Consider the following 11,883-nt stretch of genomic DNA (forward strand, 5'->3'; position numbering starts at 1 on the left):
TCACAACAGAGATGCTTTGAGGACCCAGGAGTCTGTGATGAGTTAATAAACTGACCGCCTCTCCAGATTCAAAGACTCAATTACTACAACATAGACCAAAGAGGAATATGCATTTTGGCTATTTAGTGACCTTTCACAAAGCCTAAGAAAACACACTTCAAATTCTGCACAGCTTAGTTAGGATTCATAGAGGATCTCCATGCAGGAAGTGTTTTATGTTTTGGGTCTCATGCAAGTGAAGCTGTATATAGAGATAGGAGCAGTGGGTTACTTTCTCTGGACCTGATTCTCCGCTGCCTTGCACCTTGATGTAATTCACTATGAAATCTGAATAGTGGCATTTTACACCTAATTGTGCAGGTGTAAATGACTGCCCAAGATGTGAGGCAGTAGTGAACCAGGACCTTTCTGGTTTAATTGCACAGTGATGATATTACACCACATTAAAATAAAAGATTCAATCCTCAGCAGACCTATGGATTAGCTTAGCACAATGGAAGGAAGGAAAGTCTAACCCACCTTTTTGCTCTCTTGATGATGGCCTGGCTGGAGGCTGAAGTTTTCCGCCAGATAGCTTAGAGCCACCTAAAGGAGTTCCAAATTATGCTGGCTGCAGTGGTCTCATATGGACTACTATGCCAGCTGAGGATCAGCTGGAGCACTAACCACTGGGTCCCATCCCCTCTAGTCCTCCATGCAGTAGTGGGTGGTAAGAAAGCATAATTAGCTCTACACTAGCCAAAGATTCCCCTGTATTGGGGGAATCTTCAGTTTCCCCTCTAGGACAAATTTCTGTCTCCTTTGTGCTGTGAGACTTGGGGTGGAGGATCTGGTCCACAGCTCAGTATTTGGTAGGAGAGGGGTAAATACCCATAGCATGTTTTTCCTTTTTAGCTGATTAATTTGAGACAGAGTTTTAAACCAGGTATTGAAACTGTGACATGATTTTTTGTGGTAAGATCTGGAAACAGCAACAGCCTGGCTTCCATAAATAATATTGGAACTTAAACAATGGTTTTAAAAAAGGCCAGAACATAGTATAAATAAAGCAGAAAAATTCAGGAAATCCTTAGGTAACAAATTATTTGTTTTAAGAACTGTATGCTTTCCTCCTCGTATCTGTAGATGCTAAACTGAGGACACTAGATTAATTTTCCTCTGACTTGAGCAACACATTTTGACAACACTGAAACATGGCTTGTTCCCAGGCTTTTCGGAGTTAATCCAGAAGTTCATAGCCCTGGCAATAGCCAAGAAAACAACGATAAGATCTATTAAGAACGGACCTGGCTCATTTCAAAAATCCATTGGGATGCTCCACGTGCCAGTGCCAAACATCACAACACTTGGCAACTGCAAGTGCTTCCAGTTGCCTAATATTTAGAACTGAACAATCCTGAAGGATGCTTTAGGCATGTTGGGCCAAATTCAGCCAGGAGATAACTCTACTAACTTCACTGGAAATGTACCAGGAGTTTGTCCCATTTTGTTGTGACCAAAAATAAAATGTTCAGGTTTCAATCCAGGTGCAGTTAAAAAGTTATAACCTCCTTCAAAAGAAAATCATGTAATTATTTTCAGCTAAACCAAAGAACCCATTCAGAAAGTCAGTCATAACTCTTTGTGAGCTGAGGTACACTGGGCAGTCTCACTTGGAAGGAAGATCATGAGCTCAGAAGTAGGAGGAGGGGAAGGGGCTGGCTGGAGAAGTTTGTGCAGGTAGCAGACATGGGGGAATGTTGACATTTTGCTGGATCTGTGCCCTATTTAATTCTTAATCCACCCCCTCTCGATTTAGAGCCTGTTTACGTCACAAGTGTTCTTATTCTGTCTAAAAGCATCATCTCTGTCTGGCACTTGCCAGCTAGTTCAATGTTCTGAACAACTTGTGAGTGGGCACAATACCAGATGAACACATGGTTGGGGCTTGAGGCAGCCAAGAGGCCACCAGAAAGTCTCTGAGCAGCAAGTTGGGTTTTTTTTGAGACCACAAAATCCTAACCAGGAAAATCCACATTCTATTCTATTCTACCCTCAGTCCTTCCAGTAGTGCATTAAGTGCATACACATCTGGCATGTGTGGTTCATTCTTTCATTCATCCATTCCTGAGGGTGAGACTTACATTTGCAGTGCCGTGTTTTGTTTTGGTAGGATTTGGGGTGGGGGTGTATATGCTACTATATGTTTATGTTAGCAAAGGCAGGTTGAAGAAGTGTGCCTTGCACTGGCCCTGATCTAGTCACCTGATCTTGCACTGGCCCTGGAGGAAGCTCTGTCTCCTTCACAGATGAGCTTTATCCTAGAATAGTAGAAAGTTCCACTGTGTTGAAGGAGTGGAATTGTCAACCCTCATCTTTATCCTGGAGCTTCCCATATGCTTCCCAGTTTGGGCATCTTCTGCTAAAGAACCAGTTTTACAATGGAAAATTCAGTGTGTGAGATCACATTCATCATTGTGGACCAAAACCTAGTTCTGGCATACAACCTGAATAAAAAGGCTCAGCGTGGGGATACTCCTTTGACAAATCTCAAGGAGCAGCTGCGTAGCCACACTGTGGCCATTATAACAACCTCTGGACCACAGTAGACTCCTCAGCCATTGGGCTTCCCATCTGCCACTTAGGAATTTTGTTGTTGTAGCCATATAATTATAGATCCACTCCCCAACCCGCCCCCTTCCACCTCCACTTCCCTCCCAAATCACTGTGGTGATTTGTAATGCCCTTTGAAATTTGTCCATAGAAAGAAAGATTTGCCCCATGTTCCAAATTTCCACTCAGGCTCCACCCAACTTCTAAAATTGTACCAATATGTTTTGTGCAAACAAACAAGCCCTAATTTCCCAGTTTTCTCTTGCAGTTGTAGATGCAAACAACTGAGCATGCAAAGCAGTGAGTGCTGTTTTAGAGGCTATTAATCCTTACTTAAATCAATTTAACTGGCATTGGCAAATTACCAAATTAAGCCAAACCAATTTAAATGACGGTTTAACAAATTTAAGTACATCTACATTATGGTTTGCACTGGTTTAGATCTAGTTAAACAACTGGAACTTCTGTAGAATAGATTGGCCTGAGTTCAAACTGAATGAACTGCAGGTGTTAGTGAGAATGATGCCTTTTAATGGGGCTTGGTGTCGCCTCCTTTGGAGAAATATTTTGAATATAATTTGTTTTGGAGTGCCGTCCAAGTCAAACAATCTCTTTATGAGTCAGGGATAAAAATCATGTCTCTAGGAACATAAGAATAGCCTTACTGGGTCAGACCAATGGTCCATCCAGCCCAGTATCCTGTCTGCCGACAGTGGCCAGTGCCAGGTGCCCCAGAGGGAGTGAACCTAACCGGTAATGATCAAGTGATCTCTCTCCCACCATCCATCTCCACCCTCTGACAAACAGAGGCTAAGGACACCATTCCTTACCCATCCTGGCTAATAGCCATTAATGGACTTAAATGCCATGAATTTATCTAGTTCTCTTTTAAACCCTGTTATAGTCCTAGCCTTCACAAGCTCCTCAGGCAAGGAGTTCAGCAGGTTGACTGTGCGCTGTGTGAAGAAGAACTTCCTTTTATTTGTTTTAAACCTGCTGCCCATTAATTTCATTTGGTGGCCCCTAGTTCTTATAATATGGGAACAAGTAAATAACTTTTCCTTATTCACTTCCTCCACACCACTCATGATTTTATATACCTATATCATATCCCCCCTTAGTCTCCTTTTTTCAAAGCTCCTTTTTTCCCTCCTTACTCCAGTAGGAATGCTTTAGGAGAATCATAGATGGGAATGAATACCACCAGAGGCAAGGAAATCCTCCTCACCCAATCTTCCCCTTTATTCCACACACAGTAAAAAGCCTTCTTCGCCTTTTGATTCTGCAAGAAGAATCTGTATGGCTGTGGTCAGTAAGGAGTGCAAATCGGCCTTGAGAGGTTAAGTAATCCCTGTGCAGGGCACAGTAACAACTTCAAGTGATGAAAGCTGATCATGGACTCTATTAGTGGCTGGTTTTCTTCTGAATATTGATGTTCAGTGTGACATTCCACATTCCTCAGGACACAGCCTTAGATCTGTTATTTTTTCTTTGAAATTTAGTTTATCCAAAAAGGTGCCCAGGTCTGAGAAATCTGCTCCTAGCTGAGACACAGAGGTTGTGGAAAGGTCAGAGAGAAAGGCATCTCTCTAGCTTAGGTAAATAAACAAGTTACTTCTCTGTGGTTGGGAAGCAATGTTTTATTAATAGCAGTAGATTTGGTTTCGCATTGTGGTGCTCCTCCTGTTTCATCACTGTAGAAGATAAGCAAACACAAAATGTTCTGTCTCCCTCCCCATGAAAAATCAAGCCAAAAAGCAGGGACTATTATGTTTAAAGATATTACTGAGGCATTGACTTGGAGAAAGTATACACCCAAGTTTATATTCGGTATCTATTGACTACTGCAGTTGGTGATATGATAAACTCAACATAGTTTAATGTCTTACATGTGAGAGGTTGCAAGGCAATCTCACTACAATAGAAAATGCCTCAAACTAAAAATAAGGTCTGTGTCTTGAACAGATGGAAGATGCATTTTTCCTTTGACATTTTCCCCATTTAGGTTATTTGGTTACAGTATGAAATATCCACTTTTTCCCCTGTATCTTAACCCGTTTGCCCATCTGTTGCAAGCTGTTTTCCTTCTGCTCACAGATCTGGAGCTATTCAGAACTGTCACTTCAGGATATTGGGATTGAATAGAGTTCCCCCAACCAATTCCTGATAGGAAAAGAGTTCTGAAATTGTAATGACCTGTACATTGGGAGGGTATGTGATCTGATGGTGAGAGAAGGGAACGGAAAGGCATTACTGCTGGGTTCTGTTCCTCAGTCTGCTACTGACAGTGTCCTCTTGTCAGTAAGTCACTAAAAGCTTGTCTTCGTGGCAAAGTTAACTCAGATTATGACTTGAGTATTGTCCCTTCATACACAGAAACCCTTAACTCCAGTGGGATCGTGCTTTTAACCCAAGTTGGCCTAGCACCACACAGACACACGAGTGCAGCAGCACCAGTGCAGACACAGCAAGTTTGAAGGTTACATTGAAACTAGGCGAACTCGAGAGGAGTTACTCACGTGCAGGTAACTTGAGTTACCTCTGCAGTGAAGACATACTCTAGATCTTTCCATAACTGTTTCCCTCTCTCTAACATGGGCATAAAAATGGTAACCTACCCGTACCATGGGACTTGTCTACAGATGGAGTTATTCAGGAACAACTATTCAGAAGAAGCTAGTCCTGAACAACTCCATGTGTGGACACTCTTATTCTGGAACAAGATTTTCCTTGTTCATGTAGCTTAACAACTAAACAGGAGCAAGGCACTTTTGTCCTGAAACAAGAGTGTCCACATGTGGAATTATTCAGGACTAGCTTTTCTTGAATAAGTCCATCTGTAAATGAGCTCTTAGAGTGGTGTTGAGATAACAAATGTTTGTAAAGCACCTTGAAATCCATAGATGACAAAAGCTATGGAAGTACAAATATGTGTTTACTTGAACTTTTTATAGCTCTGACAATTTTAGATACTTATTCATAGAATCATAGACTTTAAGGTCAGAGGGGACCATTATGATAGTATAGTCTGACCTCCTGCACAACGCAGGCGACAGAATCTCACCCACCGACTCCTGTAACAAACCTCTAACCTATGTCTGAGCTATTGAAGTCCTCAAATTGTGCTTTAAAGACTTCGAGGTGGAGAGAATCCTCCAGCAAGTGACCCGTGCCCCACACTGCAGAGGAAGGCGAAAAACCCCCAGGGCCTCTGCCAATCTGCCCTGGAGGAAAATTCCTTCCTGACCCCAAATATGGCAATCAGCTGAACCCTGAGCATGTGGGCAAGACTCACCAGCCAGACACCCAGGAAAGAATTCTCTGTAGTAACTCAGATCCCACCCTATCTAACATCCAATCACAAGCCATTGGGCATATCTACCGCTAATAGTTGAAGATCAATTAATTACCAAAATTAGGCTATCCCATCATATCATCCCTCCCATAAACTTATCAAGCTTAATCTTGAAGCCAGATATGTCTTTTGCCCCCACTGCTTCCCTTGGAAGGCTGTTCCAGAACTTCACTCTGATGGTTAGAAACCTTCCTCTAATTTCAAGTCTAAACTTCCTGATGGCCAGTTTATATCCATTTGTTCTTGTGTCCACATTGGTACTGAGCTTAAATAATTCTTCTCCCTCTGTGGTATTTATCCCCGTGATATATTTATAGAGAGCAATCATATCTCCTCCCAGCCTTCTTTTGGTTAGGCTAAACAAGCCAAGCTCACCAGTGCCTTGTATAACGGTACTAACACCTCCTTATCTCTACTGGAAATACCTCGCCTGATGCATCCCAAGACTGTATTAGCTTTTTTCATGGCCATATGACATTAGTGGCTCATAGTCATCCTGTGATCAACCAATACTCCGAGGTCCTTCTCCTCCTCTGTTACTTCCAAATGATGGGTCCCCAGTTTATAACAAAAATTCTTATTAATCCCTAAATGCATGACCTTGCACTTCTCACTATTAAATTTCATCCTATTACTATTACTCCAGTTTACAAGGTCATCATAACCCCACCCTGGTCAATCCTTTGTTTACATAGGGTGGTCAGAAATGGTGGATATGTTAGATGGATAATTTAAGACAGAGAAAAGAAAATGTCTTCCCTGTTTTTTCTTTTCTCTATCTGTCACTAGCAGGAAGTAAAGAGGAGAAGAACTCAAAATTGAAAGAAAAAGAGGAAACAAGAAATCTTTTATTAATCATTTTGATTAGTATCCCAGTTTGGAGTGCCCTTCAGCTATAGTGCTCCTTCAATTGAACCGTAACCACATTCTAGAATATGCCCTATGAGGAGGTAGGTCTGTATGATGAAATAGGAGGGACCCGCTGAAGGTCTAATTTCTTTAATAAGATCTGTCTTCCAACCATCATTTTTCTAAAGCAAAGGAGCTGGAGCTGGATGTATGAGAGGTCTCAGAGCTACTTTACACAGCTGTGTTAGGTCCAAAACCTGTGGGGTTTAGGACCATGTTGAGGCAATGAGAAATACTTCAGTTCTCTCCCTTTCTATCTTCACACTAGGGCCTTTTCTTCTGTAGAAAAGGGTGTTTTCACATGTTAACTAACACATGTTAAAAACAAAGTATAGACAGGGCAATTTTAATTTTAATATGTGTTAACTGAGAGAGGTCAACCCTGTAAGGGAGACTAGGGTTTATCTTGATCAACCAACAGACGTTAAACCTACAACTTACCTGTCAACAATAGGATTTTAACACATAAACTAATGGTTGTTAAAAACACATCTTTTTTCCCTAGTGAGACACATCTAGGAGAATCTAAAGAAAGATGTGTTAAGTTCCTTGGCCAAATCTCTGATCATGCATCCATGGACATACCTTCATTGGAGAATAAAACATTTAATCTAGTGGCAAATAAATCTTTTCAGTGTACCAAATTAATCTATTCCATGTGCAAGCACTTCCTGGTTGAGATCATACACACATTCCTGTTCTGACTGCGTGTTTTAACTAGCTTTACCTTTTTAATGAGGAATGCTCTTTTTTAAAAAGAAAAGGAGGACTTGTGGCACCTTAGAGACTAACAAATTTATTTGAGCATAAGCTTTTGTGAGCTACAGCTCACTTCATCAGATGCTGTAGCTCACGAAAGCTTATGCTCAAATAAATTTGTTAGTCTCTAAGGTGCCACAAGACCTCCTTTTCTTTTTGTGAATACAGACTAACATGGCTGCTACTCTGAAACTTTTTAAAAAAAAGATTGTTCTGTGCTCATGACATGATCATGGATTTCTTGTGACTTTGCTTCTCTAATCATACCACGCTTATCAAGCTGCCTGTCATTATCATGACACATTTGCCTTGCTTTATTTTTGGAAAGCTGCCAAAGTAAGCTTCATTGCTGTAAACTCAACCTCCTCATTCACCCCCCCCCCCCACCCCAAATCCTCTTCTTTTCCAACTTCCACTATTTCTTTTGCATCTAGACATCCAGACCAACTAGACAGAGGCATAATCCTGTCCTGATTATCATCCTGGCTGGAATCTGAAGGAGTAATTCTTACATGGACTCTATTCCTCTCCAACCACCATGTCAGAGATGGAATTACATACCATGGTACAGTGCATGAAGCCAGACCTGTCCTGAAGGGAGTATATCACATCATGTCCGCTGAACCCTCTGTGCCTGACAGTACTGAAAACAACAAGCAAGATCACAAAAGCAACTTATTCTGGGTTGGTAAACAGTCAAGAAGTTCAAACAAAATACATAAGAAATCATGGAAAGATATATGGGCTTACTAGCTCCCAATTATTGTCTCTCTCACCATAAGTGACATTGCAAGATGGTTTGCAAGTGTTCAGAGAAATTAATGCTGTTTGTAGTTATTGAGTCAAAAAAGATATCAATGCTCCAAGTTGCAACTTCTCTACAATTTAAGAGCAAACCCAACTGTTAACTCTAACATATTTTGGCTGAGTTAGACTTGAGAAAGAACTTCAGTTAGACACTTACATTTGGTTCTCTTTACTATGACATTTGGCAGAACATAAACCATAGAACGGGAGTAAAAAGGCCTAAAATTGGGGCAAGGGCCTTTGGTTCTTAAGGACCCTGCATGGCTCAACAGGTTACTGAGGTACATTAATATAGTAGAACCTCAGAGTTATGAACACCAGACTTACAAATTGAGCAGTCAACGATATACCTTATTTGGAACCAGAAGTACGCAATCAGGCAGCAGAGATCACCAAAAAAAGCAAATACTATACAGCACAGTACTGCGTTAAGTGTAAATTACTGAAAAAAATAAAGGGAAAGTTAAAAAAAAGATGTGACAAGGTAAGGAAACTGTTTCTGTGCTTGTTTCATTTAAATTAAGATATGCATTTTTCTTCTGCATAGTAAAGTTTCAAAGCTGTTTTAAGTCAATGTCAAACTCTTGAAAGAACAACTATAACATTTTGTTCAGAGTTATGAACATTTCAGAGTTACAACTTCTATTCCCAAGGTGTTTGTAACTCTGAGGTTATACTGTAAATATAATAGAATTTGAAAGTGTCCATTTAAAGAAAATTAGTATGTCCTTATTTTGTGCCACTAAGATTTTCCGTTTCATCTGTCCTAAAAGTCATCAACACCATCTAGTGAATTAAGCAGATATTCTAAATCAGAGTAGAATTTCTATGCAAACCACTTTAATTTCAAGCGTAAGTTACTAAAAGAGAAACATTTTCTTTTACTTTAATAGGCAAGTTGATATGAAATATTAAAGACAGATGTTGTGCATTACATTTATAGGTAGACTAATGGAAAATAAACACTAGAAGCACCCTGCACCACTCTGCATTCTTCCAAAAGCATCAAGACCTTAAAAGGCAAGTAACATTAAAGATAAAAGCTTAATATGTATGGGTATTACAGGGACATGTTATGTATAAACTTCAATACTGATTCAATACAGTCCTTCTAAAAGTAGATTGATGTAAGACATTATTTTGAATCTTGGCTTGTAGGAAGTGATTTCAAGAAAGGTCAGCCTGATTGTATAACCTTAAAAACACACTCCTAGAGCACCTGGTTTTTTCTTCAAAACACAATAAAAAACAATAAAATTGTTCTCATGTTATTTAAGCAATAATATCATTGCTCTTCTGTTTGACTAGGTCATAATCAGATTCTTGAGTGGGTAACATATGAGGGAATTAGATTACTGCCAAGGAAAACAGAGGTACAACTGTATTATCGTTTTTCTCCCCCCCCCCACATTTTTCAGTCACTTTCAAGAATGTGATATATCCTTCTTTTTGTAGCTGGAGAATGGTGGCAGCTCAGGTCATTCTGGAGATTGATGGTGTTACCAGCTGATGATCTGATTATAGATTATTTGGGCCTTCTCTCATTTACATCAGTGTGACCCCACTGACTTCAAAGGCTTTAGTTCTGATTTATATAATTCACCGTAACTGAAAGGAGAATCAGTCCCTTTGATCACAGAACAAAATTATGGCTACTTTACATTCTCATTAAAATATTGTAATATTTCTTATGAATACAAATTCTCATTTGCCCAGGACATTTTGTGGGTTTAAAAGCATTATGCTTTTTATACTTCACATAACACAAGCACTAGGGGTCACCTGATTAAATTAATAGGCAGCAGGTTTAAAACAAACAAAAGGAAGTCCTTCTTCAAACAGAGCACAGTCAACCTGTGGAACTCATTGCCAGGTGATGTGAAGGCCAAAACTATAACTGGGTTCAAAAAAGAATTAGATAAGTTCATGGAGGTTAGGTCCATCCATGGCTATTAGCCAAGATGGTCAGGGACACCGCTCCATGCTCTGGATGTCCCTAAGCCTCTGACTGCCAGATAATTGCCCTGTTCTGTTCATTCCCTCTGAAGCTTCTGGCACTGGCCACTGTTGGCAGCATACTGGACTGGATGGACCATTGGTCTGACCACTATGGCCATTCTTATATTCTAATTATATTATCATCAGTGGCTTGGGGATGTGTATGTGTATTATTAAACTCTAATGATAAACCTCAGGTTGATGAAAATATTTATCAGAGAGAAATAGACCAGTGTGCATGAGTCCTTCACCACAGGGCACTGTAAACACTGAAAAGGTGTATGTCAAAAGCATGTTATTTTCATGCATAAATCAATCACGTGTTTATACATAAACTTATCAGATGTTTGAGACATAATGAAGCAGGATTTATTTGCATGCCATTTTAAAAAATTATTTCTTGTTTAAAAGAGATTTGCAAAACGTTCTGCATGCTTCAATCCTGAATAATACAACAACCTCGGTGGTGTTCATTTCATTCAGATTATTTGTGGGTAGGTATAATGTTCCAGGTTAGGTGTGCTCACCTCTCTCTTTTCTTTTTCTTTTCCTTTTTTGCATCTGCGTAAAGGTGACTGCACCAGTACATATCACCTCAATTTCAAACCAAGGGTGACTGCACCAGTGCAGTTATGAAGAGAGTGGTCACTTTGGATGGGCTATTACCAGCAGGAGAGTGAGTTTGTGTGTGGGGGGGTGGAGGGTGAGAAAACCTGGATTTGTGCTGGAAATGGCCCAACTTCATGATCATTTTAGATAAGCTATTACCAGCAGGACAGTGGGGTGGGAGGAGGTATTGTTTCATGATCTCTGTGTGTATATAATGTCTGCTGCAGTTTCCACGGTATGCATCCGATGAAGTGAGCTGTAGCTCACGAAAGCTCATGCTCAAATAAATTGGTTAGTCTCTAAGGTGCCACAAGTCCTCCTTTTCTTTTTGCGAATACAGACTAACACGGCTGCTACTCTGAACCCTGTGCAGAGTGTCTGCATTGGATGGTTGCTCTGCTAAGCCTGTATTGGAGCAAAAATCCCTATTGTAGATAAGCCTTCAGTCTCCATGCCCATTCTGCATAAGGCACAATCCTACAAACATCACGGCCTACTGCTCTGAATTTCACTTGTTTTAGGGGAATTACTCTCAGTAATAAGCTTTACGCCTTGTAGTGAGGGCTGGTCAAAACATTACCATCAAAACGGATTTTCCAGTAAACATACATTTTCAGGGAAAGTATCTGCTTTCAGTGGAAAATGTCAACATTGGGCCAAAAAAAAAAATCAAAAATTTTCAGTTGAAAACCAAAAACTTGGAGTTTGTGGCTAAAAATTGTTATATTTTTTGTTTGTTATAAACTAAAAAAAAATATAGAAATTTTTGTTTGGTTTCATCAAAATTTTCCACAGGGAGAATAGAAAAACCTGACTAGCTCTACCAGTAGCACGTTTGCAGGGTCAGACTTACA

At 40.1% G+C, this 11,883-nt stretch overlaps 1 long non-coding RNA gene across 1 annotated transcript in view; it reads left to right on the top strand.

The window, feature by feature from the left end:
- Positions 1–11,257, top strand: part of LOC311531634 — a 31,338-nt gene extending 20,081 nt beyond the window's left edge. The window contains exons 2-4 of the long non-coding RNA XR_014714255.1: positions 8,050–8,299; positions 9,366–9,442; positions 10,992–11,257. This is a non-coding gene — a long non-coding RNA (uncharacterized lncRNA). The remainder of the gene's footprint in view (positions 1–8,049; positions 8,300–9,365; positions 9,443–10,991) is intronic.
- Positions 11,258–11,883: the final 626 nt, after the last annotated feature.

This window comes from Lepidochelys olivacea (genome assembly GCF_965140295.1).
Source record: "Lepidochelys olivacea isolate rLepOli2 genome assembly, chromosome: 15".
Lineage (NCBI taxonomy): Eukaryota > Metazoa > Chordata > Testudines > Cheloniidae > Lepidochelys > Lepidochelys olivacea.